General features: G+C 38.2%; 1 protein-coding gene and 1 long non-coding RNA gene across 8 annotated transcripts in view; one reads left to right on the top strand and one right to left on the bottom strand.

Moving 5' to 3' along the window:
• TTC23 (tetratricopeptide repeat domain 23) overlaps window positions 1–4,120 on the bottom strand; it is a 164,411-nt gene extending 160,291 nt beyond the window's left edge. Inside the window, exon 1 of one of the 2 annotated variants that reach the window (XM_018066112.1) lies at window positions 3,865–4,120. The gene's annotated coding sequence lies outside the window, so the exon portion shown is untranslated. The remainder of the gene's footprint in view (window positions 1–3,864) is intronic. The other variant, XM_018066113.1, reaches the window with a different exon arrangement.
• The window catches only part of LRRC28, a 201,230-nt gene continuing 189,506 nt past the window's right edge, over window positions 5,750–17,473 (top strand). For 4 of the 6 annotated variants that reach the window (XR_001919881.1, XR_001919880.1, XR_001919878.1 and 1 more), the window contains exons 1-2: window positions 5,750–5,845; window positions 9,691–9,918. This is a non-coding gene — a long non-coding RNA (leucine rich repeat containing 28). Of the gene's footprint in view, window positions 5,846–7,493; window positions 7,736–9,690; window positions 9,919–17,473 lie in introns of those variants that run through there. The other 2 variants (XR_001919879.1, XR_001919877.1) reach the window with 2 other exon arrangements.

Raw genomic sequence — 17,473 nt, 5'->3', positions numbered from 1 at the left:
AGAAAAATGCATATCAAATACACAATGAGATATCACCTTACACCTGTCAGAATGACTATCATCAAAAAGATCACAAAAAACAAATGCTGGTGGGGATGTGGAGGAAAAGGAACCTTATATATTAGTGGTGAGAATGTAAATTTGTGCAGCTACTATGAAAAGCAGTATGGAGGGTCCTCAAAAGACTAAAAATAGAACTACCATATGATCCAATAATAATTCCATTCATATATCTGAAAAAAAAACAGAACAAAATATACATGCATCCAATTTTCCTAGCAGCATTATTTACAATAACCAAGATTTGGAAGCAACCATTAACAGATGAATACATAAAAAATTATGTTGTATATATACACACAATGGATTATTACTCAGTCATAAAAAATAATGGAATTCTGCCATATGCAACAACATGGATGCACCTAGAGGTTTTTATGCTTAGTGAAATAAGTCAAAGACAAATACCATGTTATCATTTACATGTAGAATCTAAAAGATAAAAGAATTGCATGAATATAACAAAACAGAAACACACTTAAAAATATAGAGAACAAATCAGTGGTTACCACTGCAGAGGGGAAAGTAGGGAGGAGTGAGATAAGGGTATGGGGTTAAGAGATATAAACTACTATGTATCAAGCAACGAGGATACATTGTACAGCACAGAGAAATAAAGTCATTATTTTATAATAACTTTAAATGGAGTATAATCTATAAAAATCCTGAATCACTATGTTGTATATTTGAAAACTAGTATTCTAAATCAACTATACTTCAATAAAAAACAAAAGGAATGATAGACCAATACATATGACAACATGGTTAAGTCTCAAAAACCTTATGCTGAGTGAAAGAAGCAAGATGCAAAATATCACATATTGCATGATTCCATCTATATTAAATGTCCAGAAAAGGCAAGTCTATAGAGACAGAAAATTTATTATTGATTGGCCGGGGTTGGGGTAAGAATGAGGAGTGCTTGCAAATGGGCATGAGGTATCTTTTTACAGTGATGGACATTTTCCTAAAAATGGAATGTGGTGCTAGCTATACAACTCTGTAAATTTTCTTTAAAAAAATCATTGAGTTATATCCTTAGTGTGAGTTTTATAGTATGTAAATTATACCTTACTGTTAAAAAATAGATATGAAACCACCATGCCATTTTATATGCAATTCTTTTATAAATAAATCTTCTAACTACAAGACTTTTATAAGATAGGGAAAGAAGCCTTGATCCACAAAAACAATATGACAGAGGTTCCCAAAAGTTTGAAAACCAATCTTAATATTTTGGCTCTACACATAGATGAGTCACATGGCATTAGTGCCTGACACCTAATAGGCCTCAATAAATGTTTACTGGACAGAAAATTAAACCATCTTTACAGGATGACTTTTCCCCAAACATATCATCCATTTGATAGACGAAACGCAGTTGATTAGGGCATTTTTTCCTTAAGAAAACTTACATGAAACGTCAACATCTCCAGGGAAAAAGTTGTCTTAGGTAGTCAGAATCATTTATTAGGCTATGATGAGGTAAGATACTAACTCCTATGTGCTACAGACCCTCTTGATTTAGTAGTGGGTGTAGATGGAGGTGGGGAGTAGGAATGTTTGATCCAGTCTCTCAAGAGAACTAGGTTGACCAAGGTTTAACTGTACATCAACAAGAGTCATGGCAGAGTAACAGAGGTGGAAAAACTGTGCATGGGCTTTTCATTATCATCGCCCATACATAACCCAACTCGCACTAACATTTCATTTGCTCCCTAACTGCAAAGAGGGCTACATACCCAGGGGAGTAAATGGAATACTTGGTGAACATCGCAGTCTGCCACATCTGCCATCAAGGGGCCTTGTCTCAGGATTCTTTTCCACAGCTAGAGACAACGTCCTTCTCCATCTAACTGATTAAGAACTGCTAATCAAGAAGTTAGGATAGATGACCTTCGGATTCTCTGAAGCAAATTTTGAAGCAGGAGACAAATATTCTGCTTGGTATCCCTGAAGCACTTTGCTTTTTGGAGTGGAGGTGGAGCCCTTGATTCACCTTTTCCCCTCCCCACCCCCCACCACTGGAAGGATATCATCTGGTACATGGTAGCAGCTCATGGAGTATATGGAATTGAATTTTGTCTCAGAGAAACAGGTCACGTGAAAGCCTATAGTCTGAGTATGAATATCTCCCATCTTCCCATGGTATTCTTCAGTCACAACTTTTTTTTTGGTTGACATTCCCTCAAATCAGTTAAATAGAACCAAGAAATACAGGTAAATTCTGAGGGAAAAGGAGCAAAAAACGATGCAATGTAAACAATCACTTTTACTGTTTTATAGCACCACAACTATCACCTCATCTATACATAATATCTTGTTATATATTATTACACATAATAATAAATAGTGCTAAACAAAAAAAAAGATCAATGCTTTAAAATAAAAGAAAGAAATGAATCAAGATTTATGTTATTCCCATGTGATGATATTTGGAGAAAATGTCTCATGAGGCTGCTACCAATCTATATTCCATTATTTATAGTATTAATATTTTAGCTCCTGGTCTCTGTTCTTGAAATGTCAGTCTTATCTTTTTCAAATATTACTTTTAAAATCCAGGACCAAACTCCTTAATTCTGGCAATTTTGACTTTCTGTGTAACATTCTCATGCTTTTTTCTTTTTTGAAGATTAAAACAAGATCCCCAAATGAAACTTCTGTTGCTCAGAGTTAATTATTCTTTATGCTGCACATATTCAGTAACAACTCACCCACTACCTGGGGTGCTATTTCTTTTCTTTTTTGACTGAAATTTCTACACAATTTCTACTGAAATTTTGCCCATTGCTCAAGCCCCAAATGGGTCTTAACCCCACTGTGAAACTCTCCCTGAATATTTCTGCTCTACTGGCCTAAGCACCTGAAGAACCTATGGTCTACAACAGTCATCTACGCACCAAGAACTATCTAGAAGTCTTCATTAAACTTTTTGAGTCTCCTTCTCCCAGGGAGACAGAGTATGAGCTTCTTTAGAGAGTGTATTTCATTATTTTATATCCCCATATATGGATTAATAGAGGACACTCAAGAAATATTTATTGCATACCTACTCTTGAGCTAGGCCTTGTAGAGGAATAAATGTGCCACTAGGTATATTTATTAGCTGAATTAATGTTTGAAGAATCATTACATTTTTATATTTTGTAATTTTACATTGGGCTGGATTTTTTAAAAATGCTGCTATTCCAAATTAAGCTTTAATATACATCATCCTCATTTATCAGTATTTTCTGAATTTATATTTTAGTTTTAGTGGAAACATCATTCTTGAAAATATAAATGCTGGACTTCATTTTTGAGAATTTATCCTTACATTCATCACCTTGTGATTCTATTTCATATACCAATATTATGTTTTCCTTTGTCATTAGCAGATATGTCCCTGGATCTCCAAATCTACATATATACACAAAACTTGGGTCCAAAGATGATATCTTTTAACAGCTGGATTGCCTATTATGCTAGGTATGATAATACACAAAGAAAAATATCTATTTCCCCTAATAATTACAATAACATTATTAAGTGTTCCTCTAAATCCATATTAAAGCAATAACAAACCACAGATTCTTGGAGTATAAAATAATCTTTAGTAAATTTTATTACCTTGTTCCCTTTACTATTCAAAAATCCACTGCTAATCTGCAAATAATGTTCTTTCTAAAAGAAAAACACCCTCTGAAAAACTCTCCTCCTGCCATTCTTGCATTATGCCAGCAGTTTATTTCCTTTTCCTTTGACATCTACACCTTTAAAACTAGCAAAAGAAAAAAAAAATCAGAAAAGTTTAACTCTCACATCTCTCACTGTGTCGTAAAATCCTTTGTCAGTTACCCTGTGGGCTTGAAAGTTGTCCGTTTCTTTTTCGCTGGATTGACAGTTGTCTCGGTACCCTGATTTACCAGTTTGATCCACGCTGTACTGGTTTTATCAGTTTGGTGATTCTTTTTACAGATTGAGCACCCTGATAAAAGTCTAAAGCTGGGTAATTCCAGGCTAAATTGGAGCAGTCTTTTCCCGTAAAGCGACCTGGTACCACACAAATTCCAGGGAGAATGAATGATAGATTATGCACCAATAGGGAGTGGAGGAGAGTATTTTGTTTAAGTTTGCAACCCAATCCTTGGGAGCCAGAGGTGGGATTTTTAAAACGGGGTTGGTCTTTTCTTTGGAATTTTCTTAAAGTGGTATCACTGCCCGTTGATTTTAAAGTTTACCAAAGACTGCCAAATTACTGGTTTGAATTAGAGGATTGCCTCCACCCCCCTTGTTTTGAGTGAGGCAAAACGTGAAACTTACATTTGACAAATTCAGACAACTTTTAAGAGTGTCCATAGGATAATATGGGCTTCCGAGGTGGCTCAGTGGTAAAGAATCTGCCTGCGATTCTGAAGACGCAGGTTCGATCACTAGGTGGGAAATGGCAACCCACTCCAGTATGCTTGCCTGGAAAATTCCATGGACAGAGGAGCCTGGCAGGCTACAGTGGGTGGGGTGGCAGAGTCCGACACCACTGAGCAGGGCACACACAGGATAATATATTAATACAAAGAATCACATGGCTACTTTTCTGTCAGTTTCAGATGGTAGACGTTATTTTGCCATAGGTCTTATTTTTACTTAATATAAGTCTGCTCTGTAGGTTACCTCTAACAGTAATTAAGTAGATTGCTTGACAATGAACCAGTAGTTTAATCAACATCAAGCATTTCAAAGAATAATAGTGGTTTCTGAAGAGGAAGTTTTTTTTAAACTTCATTTCAGAAGAAACGTTGTCATATTAACAAGCGAGGAACTTTAAAAAGTATTTTGTACTGTTCCCTAACAATGCTCGGATCTTTTTTTTTTTTTTTTTTTTTTTCCTTTTTACCAGCATTAAAGATTCTCCCTTTTTTTATGACTTTCTGCTGACACGGGAATATTCTTAAATATTTATTGATAGACGACTCAGTCATGCTAGGAACTGCCAGAGTATTTTACTCACTAAATTGTTAGTGTCCTTTTAACGATCGTTTCTCGCAGCACACTTCAAGTATTTCAAGAGCAGAGACTGGGTTACTGCCTCAAGTTTGGAACGAACTTGCCAGCGCGCAGTGACTTTTTATACTGTGCTTTAATAAGCTTACTACTTGATCACTAACCTCGGCCATATTACAGAAAACCACCGGGTCTCAGTTGTTCATCCGTCAAACGAGTACAATAATAGTAATCTGTGTCATAGGATTGCCATGAAAGTGAAGTGAGATAACCTGTGCACAGACCTTAGAACCTCGCCTGGTACACACTGGGTGTTATTCTTGTCATTTCTCCACGTATGTATTGAATACGGGGACAAGTGCGTCAGTGAACGTATGAACAAAAGAACTGATAAATTACTGACGGTCGCTGAGGCCGGAGCCAGCTAAACCACCCTCTCAAAACTCTGAGCACAAACCTTCACCTCAACGGTAACCCTCGAAGCCAGAGCCGGAAGCAAGGACCGAACCGGAGGCGGGGGCAGTCGCAGAGAAGCCGCAGTTTTGACCAATAGGCACGTCGTTTGGAAAACGAGCATCTCGCCCGACCTATCGTAAGGCGGCGACCACAGGGGCGTGTTATCGCGAGCTTCCTCTCCCGGGCTCACTCCTCCCCCAAACCTCTGAAGAGAGGGTCCCGCCCCGTCCCGCCCCGCTTTCCCCCGCGCCCCGCCCCGTCGCCGCCGGCGCTCCGCCCCGCCTGCCGAGCCCGGGCTAGCAGTCCGGCGCCCCTCAACTCGGGAGCGCTGGCTCCGCCGGCAGAGGTGAGTGGTGCTTTGCTGCTTCGGATGTCTCACGTAGCAGTGCCCTCTGGCCCGGCAGCTGGCCAGGCAGGCCGAGCCTGGTAGAGGCGTCGGGCCGCAGCAAGTGGACCCCGGCCCGAGCGGGCCCACCCGGGCCTCGGGTCGCCACTGCCGCCGGGCCCTCCTAGCCCTAGGTGGTCGCAGAATCCTTTCACCAAGTCTGTGAAATCCTTTCTACTAGTCTCACTGCTTCCAAACTCTAAAGGCGAGAGTGCTTGGTTAACTGGGCAAAATGGTATGTGTTTTGCCTGACTTCTGTCAACGTTCTCAGTACTGAGAAAATAACAGACGCTTTTAATGTACGATTCTAATCCTCTAATATCCAATATTAGGAAGCTGGAGTGGGTATTCCACCGAGTTAAGTACAGAAGTCAATCGAAGGTACTCCTTTCTCTTTAAAACACACCTGCTTAAAAATGTGTGGAATTTTCTTAAGGTGGAAAGGTTTGTTTGCTTTAAACAGTAATAGAGTGGATTGGTGTTTACCTGTCAGAAAACTCCTATGCAGATACAATTGTATACAGCTAATATTAAGTGTATCATTTGCTTTTAATTGTGGATAAGAGGTACCGAAGGGAGTATGTGTGAGAAAATTATCCTGTACTGCCAATGAATGCATTTGAAAAACCATTACCATTATTTATTATTGACAGCTTTCAGATTTCATTTGTGTAGATTTCATCTGCCAAACTGCATTTTAACAGAGTGTAGTGACGTTTTTAAGGCAGTCAATCCTACCCATCTCTGCAGGATTTAGAAGGAAAGCCATCAGGTTATGCTGTATTCTCTCACTGGATCTAACCATCAAGGAATGTGGGCTGTGCTTTGTGGTCTTAAATTTGTGTAAGTGTTGCCTACCGTTTAAATAGTAATAGGAAGAAACAAGTTCATGAAAGGCTGCACTGTAGAACAATGCACAGGCTTTGAAGTTGTCCATTTGGGTTGGAATTCTGAGGAGTTGCTCTCTGAGAAAACTCAGTTTCCTCATCTATAAAACACGCTAAATAACATATCGCAATGCAGAGTTTTAAGGATTGAGAGATCAAAGCACATAGAAAGCACTCAGCCTATAGTATCTACAAGCTGACCTTAGATCAGAGAGGAAAAAAACTACCTTGCAGTGTTACTCACATGCCCTACTTTCAGCAGTTCATCAGCTGTTTGAGGGCCTGCTTTGCGCTAGAGGCAGGTATATAAATGTGAAGAAAACAGCGGGATCTCTGCCCTCAGGAGCTCATGGAACAGTCTCTTGACTAGATTGATAATAGACAGATACATCAATAAATATATAGATTATAAATTGTGGAGAGTCCTACAAAGAAAGAGGAAGAGAGAATCATTTATTTGGGATGGAGAAGTGATTTTACTGGAGAAGGTGATGGCACCCCACTCCAGTACTCTTGCCTGGAAAATCCCTTGGACGGAGAAGCCTGGTAGGCTGCAGTCCATGGGGTTGCTAACAGTCTGACACGACTGAGCGACTTCACTTTCACTTTTCACTTTCACTTTTCACTTTCATGCATTGGAGAAGGAAATGGCAACCCACTCCAGTGTTCTTGCCTGGAGAATCCCAGGGATGGGGAAGCCTGGTGGGCTGCCGTCTATGGGGTCACACAGAGTCAGACACAACTGAAGTGACTTAGCAGCAGCAGCAGCAGCAGTGATTTTACACTGAAACCTGAAGGGTGTTGAGACAGTGTTTTCAAGGCTAAGAGGAGAGCAGCAAGTGATGTGAAGAGTGCGGCACTCAGAAGCACTAGAAAAGCCCAGGACTTTGGTGAGAAACCAGGAAGGGTGCTGCCAGGCTGAAGGAGTGGGTGGGACCAGGTTGTGAAGAGCCCTCAATACCTGGTAAGTTTGATTTTTCTGAATAAACTTTTGAAGGTTTTTTTTTTTTTTTTTTAAGAATTCATGTGACTAGGGAGTGAATTTACCTGAGAAAGAGAGGGAGACTTAATTGAATTTACTTTTTTAAAAGCTCCCTGCTAAGTGATTAATGTATTACAGAATGACTAAACACAAGGAGACCAGTAAAATATATGGCCAGGCAGGAGATGACTGGTTTTCCATTTTGGCAGATGGAGAAATGTGGATTGATTTGAAGTGTATGTTGGAGATGGAAACCATAGGCCTTGTGATGGATTGGAGGTGGTGGGTGACTCATTCAGGATAGGTGGGTGGAATCATTCTTGACTTCAGGATTTCCTGGTGTTTGGAAAGACTGGGAGAGATTTGGATAGGTGATGAAAATTAAAAACTCCTATTTGAAAGTGTTAAGTTTGAGGTGTTTCTGAGACACCTAAACTGCTTCCAGTTTACCATTTAAATGAATAATTACCCAGAAAGCTTCCCCTTCCAAATAACAATCATCAGCGTTATTTCTAGCCTAGTTATCCTTGCTTCACAGAGAGAATTAAGATGTGGAAAGATTATCTTGTTTAGAGTCATGTAATATGTCTCATAAAAATAGGTAAGTGAGTAGCTAGTATAAAAATGGGAAGGTATTGGACTCTCATGCTCCATTGGGGAGATTATTGAGTACTCCATATTCTCTGCCCTTTTATATAAAATAGCAGATACTTTCCTATTAGGAATTAGAGTTTGGAAATAATAGAATATAACCAAAAAGTTACAAGACGTTGCTTATTGAAAGCTTATGTTACTACATTTGTACTAATTTGGTGTCGATTCTCAGTGAAAATTTTGCTTAAGAAAAAGCATTTTCTTTGAAAGGTATTTTCCTTTGGAGAGTTTGAGGAAGGGTGCCCAAGTAAACGAGAGCAGAATCTTTGAACAAAGCTCAACTTGTTTTTAGTGTTTTAGCATTTCCTTAGTATCTTGTAGAATCCTGTTGGTCTGTGTGTGTGAAGACTTCAGTCTGGACAACCTTCCCCACCCAAAGAAAAAAAAATCCTTTATTCCCTTATGAGCTGCTTGACCTTGGGCAGATTATTGTAGCTCTGAGCTTGTTTCTTTTTATGGCGATTGTGAAGTTTGTTTCTGCCCTGTGTCTAATTGATAAGATGGCAAATCTTATTTCTCTTCCTACCCATGTCAGTTTAGAGCTAGAAGGGAATTTAATCTGTTCTGGGTTTTGGCCCTTACCAATAAATTGCTGTCTCCATTGTATATGTTAGGCAGCTGAAGCCCAGAGAGGTTGTAATAGAAAAGTATAAGATTCTTATTTCCTAGGGCAGTATTTCTTCTTTCATTGAAATAATAGAGTAAAACCATGTCCCCAGGTCTGTTTCTTTGCTACTTCTGATAATCTGCAAAGCTAAGAAGAAAGAAAAGAGAATGACGAGAAAAGAAAGAAAATATTACAATAGAGAACAATATTTAGATAGTAAGAAGTGAAGAAAATGAAGGTGTAAATGATCTAGTCATAGTTTATATAGATTTAAATATTTTAAAAATATTTTAAGCTAAAGACAAAATGAGGTAGGAAGGAAGGAAATGGCTTACAGTGTCTGATTTTTAAGCTCTTTCTTCAGTTATGTGTTATGAAACTGGTCTCTGTTCTCTTAGATAGGGATTCCTGTCTCAATTTCAAGAACTATTTTTTCAAATAGGACTATTCTACTAAGTAGTAAATATTGTTTAAATAGTGAGAGTACCTTTTTATTAAATAGTTATTCATTTTAATCTTTTAAATATGTATGAAAATTTAGTTGCTATGAAATAGAAATGTAGGAATTGATGTGTAACTCTCTTTTTAATGTCTGCAAATAGCTATATATGTAACTGGTTTATTTGGCAGCTTTTGTTACCAGTATCATAATTTTCAGGTTTTTTGTTCTCTTTAGAAATGGACCAGTTTTGACAAGATGTAGTACTGCAGCGTGCCTGATGGATTATGTTCAGCCATGGCATCCGAACTTTGTAAGACGATCTCTGTGGCAAGGCTGGAAAAGCACAAGAATTTGTTCTTAAATTACAGGAATCTGCAGCATTTCCCATTGGAGTTACTGAAAGATGAGGGACTACAGTACTTGGAGAGACTCTACATGAAAAGGAACTCCCTTACAACCTTGGTACAGTATTACATTACATTTTAAAAAAGTTATTTATAATGTAGTCCTGATCAAGATATGTTTATGTATCTTAAGATATCCAGAACCAGGATGTATATCCTCTCTTATTGTATAAGCATGTAATAAAAGTACTTATACAGTGGGTTCTCCTTAGGTGGAAATTCACTATCTAATTCCTGCAGTTACAAAGTTGCAGGAGTTGTATAGGAAAGCAAAATATTCACTAATATACCACTTAGTCCCACACAGTACTACATATAAGATAGATAACCAGCTAGGACTTACTGTATAGCACAGCTCTACTCAATATTCTGTGATAACCTATCTGAGAAAAGAATCTGAAGAAGAATGAATATATGTATATGTATAGCCAGATCACTTTGCTGTACACCTGAAACTAATGCAACATTGTGAATGAACTATACTACAATAAAATTTAAAAAAAAAAATTAGTCCCCATTCAGAAACCCCTCTTTACTTAGTCTGTGCGTCTTTCTGGGCCTGTGCTTTCTTTGCGTGTTAAGATTCCTAAATGATTTATGGATGTTACAGTATCCGATAGACCAGTTAAAAAGTAAGGAAGGGAAAGACCAACAAGGATGACTTTGATTTAGAGGTATTTAAAAAGATAATAATTCAAAGATTAAGATACTAAAATTAGCATTAGGAGGCTTGATGTGTTTTGAGTATTTTTAAAAACTCCAAAACCAAAAAATCTCCATGATTGCACTGTGAAAATCAAATGGCTTTGAGCTATCATCCAATTTATTGGGGAAATTTTTTCCACAAAAGCCAACATTTTATGATATTAAAGTTTTATGATGTTAAAAAAACTAAAATATTTTTCAAGAGAATGTCTCTGTCAAACTCTTTATTCCCACTGTTTACCATGATATTTGGTCTCTGTTTTAAATGAATTTGCTTTATGTGGACTTTCTGATTATCACTGAACCTCATTTAAGTTTTTCATGTTGAATTCTAGTTCTTATTTATATTAGATGATTTATGAAGTCTTGTTGTTTCTTTGTGAATGGGCCCATTCTTCATTCCCTTCTCTGAAAGTATCTGAATACCTGAAAATATACCTTACCTTCATGTATATGGAGTGTTTTTCTGGAAAAGTTTTATTTAATCTGTGTAAAATACCTACAGTGTGTAGAAAGCATTATAAATTTTGCTTATTTTTGCTGTGTCTGAAAGTAAATGTAAATATATCTTTCATTTTTAGTCTTTGGCATATTGGTGTATGGGGCTTCCCAAGTGGCACTAGTGGTAAAGAAACCACTTGCCAATGCAGGAGACATACGTGATGCAGGTTCGATCCCTGGGTCAGGAAGATCCCCTGGAGGAGGGCATGGGAACCCACTCAAGTATTCTTGCCTCGAGAATCCCATGGACAGAGAAACCCCCAGTCCATCAGATTGCAAAGAGTCAGACATAACTGTAGCAACTTAGCATGTGCACACATTGACGTATATGTTATTTTGCATGCCTAGTTAGATTTTTTCAAATTAAAATTTTCACTTTTCAAACCTTAATAATCTATATAAAATCATATTAATCCTTTTTGCAAGATCATCATTCCATAAAATGAAACCTTATTTATGTAGTGTTTTTTACCCTCTTTGGAGAAGAAGTGGTATAAGAAATAATTTGTCAAGAATTATAGCCCAGATTTTCTTATGTTTGCTGTTAATGTACAAAGAAAAGGTTGTGAGCAGATTACGTCTCAAACAATCAGTCATAGTCTACTGCGGTAGAAGTAATTGACCTTTGCTTATAAAACTAACAATAAACTTCTGGTTTTGTGGCCATTTCTTGCCTGAATTTTTCTGTTTATGAAAAATTTAAATACCTACTATGTAATTTTAACTGATATAATGACTTCCAAACATACATTTCAAGTTCATTATTTGCCACCTTGTTTGTTGAAGATTAAATTGTTGCATATGTTTATAATGATAGGTGTAAGTATTTTATTTTAATGGTTTCTCTTAGCTGGAACATTTGGTTCATGTGTATCAAAGAGCTTTTTCAACTGTGAAGTGCCATACAGATATCAGTATGTGAGAATGGTGGCAGCCATACCATTCCCTGACTATGCTGAGCATAAGATAGCTTATTTATCCAGTATAGTCTGAGAATGGCTTCCTGCACAGGTTTTGAAAGCAGATGGAACAGTAGTTGCCCTTGTGTGCTCGAAACTAGTGAGTTCAGGCTTTTGGAATATTTTCTGATGTTATTGATAAGGTATATTTCCTATAGAAATAACATTTAGTATGTGAAATTTGACTTCCAACTGCAGTGGTGTCCAAAAGAAAAAACATTATTAGAATCATACAGTATCTCAAACACATTAAGAATTAATTGGCTTTTATTTTTTAAGGAAGCTTGGGAACCTGCCAGTCATTTCCATTTCCACATTGTTTTGTTATTTTTTATTAACATTGTTTTATTGTGTTTAAATGTCCTGTGGTGTCAGCATCCCCCATTTCCCCTCCTTATATGAAGCCTCTTGGTGAGAAGAGGAGTCACTGAGGCCTGACTTCTGTCCTTCTTTTTTCCATTTAAGTTGCTCTGTATCGCACTGTGGTTTATATTTGTAGGATGATTGTATGGCAAATGCTCAGATCTTGGGGAATGCTCATATTAAAATGGAAGGACAGTGAGAAAGAATAAACTTTTTTTATAGATAATAACTTCATATATTACCTATGAAAATGATATGTGCCCTATAGCAACCAGTATAGAGGAAGACATGAAAAGTAGTTGTTTCTCTTTCTGTTCATCCAGTTCTGTGCTTTGGAATAACCAGTATTAATAGTTGGACTGTGTCTTTCTGCTACTTTGCTTCTGTTTATGTAATTATGTACTCTGTATTTTTTGCCTTTTTAAAAAACAAAAGGAAGTCATACTATACATATTTCTCTGCAGATTTCTCTCTTCACTTCATTCTTACTCTGCTAACTTCTAGGCCCAGAAGTATATATACGTCCTTGTATTTGGGGTCAAGTCTCAAAAGCAAGATTGCTGGATCAAAGGATAGGCATATTTTACATTTTAAAGTACTTTTTAGCAGTATTTCATTGTACAGTATTACCATTTGTGTATCTGAAAAACCATAAAGCTTTTTTAATGTGAGTTAATTTATATAGGAATACTGTTATATAATTAATAGGCAAGTAAGAAGTAGTTGGGAAGCATTGTGATTTTGGTTCCTAACATTTATCTTAGAAAACGTTTTGAAGAATTTTTCTATCATTATTTTAAGTGCAATTCAAGAATTATTAAGTCTCTGATCTTTGTGGTAGTTTGACATTAAGAGAATAGGAGATACAGGTTCTGTGTTTGTTGTAGGATAGGCATCCACTTAGTTGTTAAATGAATATAAAGTATATAGTTAAGGACTATAGTACAAGTATATGAATTCCAGATTGAGAATCTTTTATCCAGGGACTCTGTCTTAAATTCTGTATCCCCAGTGCCTGGCCTATTGCCTAACATATGTAGGACACATCATCTAATTCTATTTATCAGGATTATAAAAGATTTTTTAAGGAAGGTGCTATTTGCATTGATCCTGAAGAATGACTTTGACAGAAACTTGGGAGGAAAACTTATTCATTCACCATGTATTTATTGAGTACTTACTGTGTATCCAGTACTCTTCAAGGCGCTGACAGTCAACACCTCATGGAACAGATTCTTACTCTTAGGGAATTTTTGTTTCTTGACATCCCAAGCTGAAGAAAAAAATATTAACTGAGATTAAATGGCAGAAGATTAGGATCAATATTTGTCCAAAACTTTAGTGACAAAAAGTGATGGTGACTGTGACAGGAACTGTGTTAGAAGCTCTGGAGAGTGGAATGCAAGTTTGGATTGGTGAGAAGGAGATGAAAAACTAGATAACAAGGTTAGTGGGTCTAAAAGTTTGGTTTTGATTTGAAAAAACAGACATAGCTGGAGGGTCTTGACACAGAAGGACACTTTTTCTTTCTGCTTTTTTATTTTCTTTTCTCTTTACTTACCCCTCTACTCTTTTCTAAGAGGAATGAGTTGAGCCTGTGTAAATGCTGATGGGAAATCTTCATTAGAGAGGAGTTGAAGATACAGGAAATACTTAAAAGTTCAAGATTCCTAAGAAGGTAGGAAAGGATGGGCCCCAGAGTACAGTTGGAGGGAGGGAATGACTTTGAAATAGTATCCCTTCCTCCTTTAACAAGTGAAGGGAAGGAAAGGTGCACAGGAAGATACAGACTGTGGGGGAGACAGTTTTTGTCTGATGACCACCACTTGGGGAGTGAAGATCTGTGGAGAGTGCAGGTTTCAAATTATTGTTATGAAGAGTCACGGCAGTTTGTTTTGAGAAAGGTGGTAGAACTGTTGGGATTATTCAGCAAGCAGTTGATGGCTAGGCTTATGGTGGAACCATCTGCTGGTTTAGGGAGTTTTTCCTGAAGTTCTTAGCTGTCTGAGGTATAAAGAATTTGGGATGTCGCATTCATGCAGGCTTACGTTTTTCCATGTACAGAGGGACTAAGGAGGTTTAGGATTTGGGCAAGAGTGATTAAAATGGTGGGACATGGAGTCTAAGCTGAATTGGAAGCAAAGAAAGGAGTGAGTGAATAGGGAAAATAAAGTGGGTCCAAAGGATCCCAACTTATACTGGGCATGATTGAGTAAGCCATCTGCATGGATGGGATATTCTGGTCGTGGAGAGAGACGTTAGTCATTGAGAAGTTTCAGATGATGACAGGTTATGAGTGTGCAGGCTGAAGGGGGCTGGGGTAGAGCCTACCTTGTCCCCTTCCATCCCAGTCCCTGCCCTTCCTCCCCACCAAGTAGCTGGGATCTGTGTAAGAGTGAGAGAAGGAATATAGCATGGAAGCAGGAATCAACAGTGGAAGCATTTGAGGTCTGCAGTCCCAGGAAGAGAGTATTTTCATTGTTTGGTAACAGAACTTAGTACTAGGAAGTAATGGACCCAGATCTTATGTGCTTAATCTCTTTGGATCTTAGTTCCTTCTTTTAAAATAAAAGGTGGCAGGTGACTTGCATGGAGGAAAAGAACTCAACCTGGAAACAAAATTATTCAATGATCTGCCAGTTTCTCTTAATGAATGCAGTAGATAGAAGGCCGTCCTGGGGATGTGGAAGAGTGACCTCCCCAAATAACTGATGGAGCTCTCCTGTGCCAATTTTATTTATAAATATAAATGGATAGAAAACAGGCATGTAAATTTTAGATGAAATAGGGTGGTTTGGCGTGCTGTGGTTGATGGGGTTGCAGAGTCGGATACGACTGAGCGACTGAACTGAACTGAACTGAAGAGCAATAAGAGTAGATGGATCCTGATTAAGCACTTAATCTATGCAACAGAAAAAAACTTAAAAATGATACCCTTCTGAGCTTAAAGGGAAAAAGAGGTATATCCATCATAATCCTGAACTGGGGTGGCAGAGTAAGATGCAGATGTATTTCTTTGCTGCTGGCCCAGGAGAAAACATTCCTGACCTTCCTCCATCAAGTATGATCAAGCAAATCATCAAAAAGTACAGAGAGTCAAAACACAAAACGATATTTAACTTTCAGCAGAAGAAGTGGTAAAACATGGATCATCCTTACCTAGTAAAATGAAAGAGATTAACAGCTGATATGGAAGATTATCAATGCTGTGTGTGTTGAAGACAATGGGGAGCAGATGCTCTCACATACTACTGGAGGGAGTGGAAATTGACTCAGCGTTTGTGGCTGAGTGGTTTGTGGTTGGACCATATCTAGCAGAATTTTACATGCGCATATGTTTGAACGAGCATTTTGGCTTGTAAGAATTTCAGTTTAGTTCAGTTGCTGAGTCGTGTCCGACTCTTTGCGACCCCATGGACTGCAGCATACCAGGCCTCCCTGTCCGTCACCAACTCACGGAGTTCACCCAGACTCATGTCCATTGAATTGGTGATGCCATCCAACCATCTCATCCTCTGTCATCCCCTTCTCTTCCTGCCTTCAATCTTTCCCAGCATCAGGGTCTTTTCAAATGAGTCAGCTTTTTGCATGACGTGGCCAAAGTATTGGAGTTTCAGCTTAAGCATCAGTCCTTCCAATGAACACCCAGGACTGAACTCCTTTAGGATGGACAGGTTGGATCTCTTTGCAGTCCAGGGGACTCTCAAGACTCTTCTCCAACACCACAGTTCAAAAGCATCAATTCTCAGTGCTCAGCTCTGTTTATAGTCCAACTCTCACATCCATACATGACTACTGGAAAAACCATAGCGTTGACTAGACGGACCTTTGTTGGTGATGTCTCTGCTTTTTAATATGCTGTCTAGGTTGGTCATAACTTTCCTGCCAAGGAGTAAGCGTCTTTTAATTTCATGGCTACAGTCACCATCTGCAGTGATTTTGGAGCCCCCCAAAATAAAGTCTGTCACTGTTTCCACTGTTTCCCCATCTATTTGCCATAGAGTGATGGGACTGGATGCCATGATCTTAGCTTTCTGAATGTTGACCTTTAAAGCCAACTTTTTCACTCTCCTCTTTCACTTTCATCAAGAGGCTATTTAGTTCTTCACTTTTTGCTATAAAGGTGGTGTCATCTGCATATCTGAGGTTATTGATATTTCTCCCGGCAACCTTGATTCCAGCTTGTGCTTCTACCAGCCCAGCATTTCTCATGATGTACTCTGCATATAATAAGCAGGGTGACAATATACACCCTTGACATACTTTTCCTATCTGGAACCAATCTGTTGTTCCATGTCCAGTTCTAACTGTTGCTTCCTGACCTGCATATAGGTTTCTCAAGAGGCAGGTCAGATGGTCTGGTATTCCCATCTCTTTCAGAATTTTCCACAGTTGGTTGTGATCCACACAGTCAAGGGCTTTGCCATAGTCAATAAAGCAGAAATAGATGTTTTTCTGGAACTCTCTTGCTTTTTCGATGATCCTACAGATATTGGCAATTTGATCTCTGGTTCTTCTGCCTTTTCTAAAACCAGCTTGAACATCTGGAAGTTCACAGTTCAGGTATTGCTGCAGCCTGGCTTGGAGAATTTTAAGCATTACTTTACTAGCATGTGAGATGAGTACAATTGTGTGGTAGTTTGAGCATTCTTTGGCATTGCCTTTCTTTGGAATTGAAATGAAAACTGACCTTTTCCAGTCCTGTGGCCACTGCTGAATTTTCCTAATTTGCTGGCATATTGAGTGCAGCACTTTCACAGCATCATCTTTCAGGATTTGAAGTAGCTCAACTGGAATTCCATCACCTCCACTAGCTTTGTTTGTAGTGATGCTTCCTAAGGTCCACTTGACTTCACATTCCAGGATGTCTGGCTCTTGATGAGTGATCACGCCATCGTGTTTATCTGGGTCGTGAAGATCTTTTTTGTACAGTTCTTCCGTGTATTCTTGTCACGTCTTCTTAATATCTTCTACTTCTGTTAGGTCCATACCATTTCTGTCCTTTATTGAGCCCAGCTTTGCATGAAATGTTCCCTTCGTATCTCTAATTTTCTTTACCCAACAGAAAAAAAAGCCAAATGAACA

Source organism: Capra hircus, chromosome 21 (genome assembly GCF_001704415.2).
Source record: "Capra hircus breed San Clemente chromosome 21, ASM170441v1, whole genome shotgun sequence".
Classification (NCBI taxonomy): domain Eukaryota; kingdom Metazoa; phylum Chordata; class Mammalia; order Artiodactyla; family Bovidae; genus Capra; species Capra hircus.
This window is presented reverse-complemented; position numbering and strand designations above follow the sequence as displayed.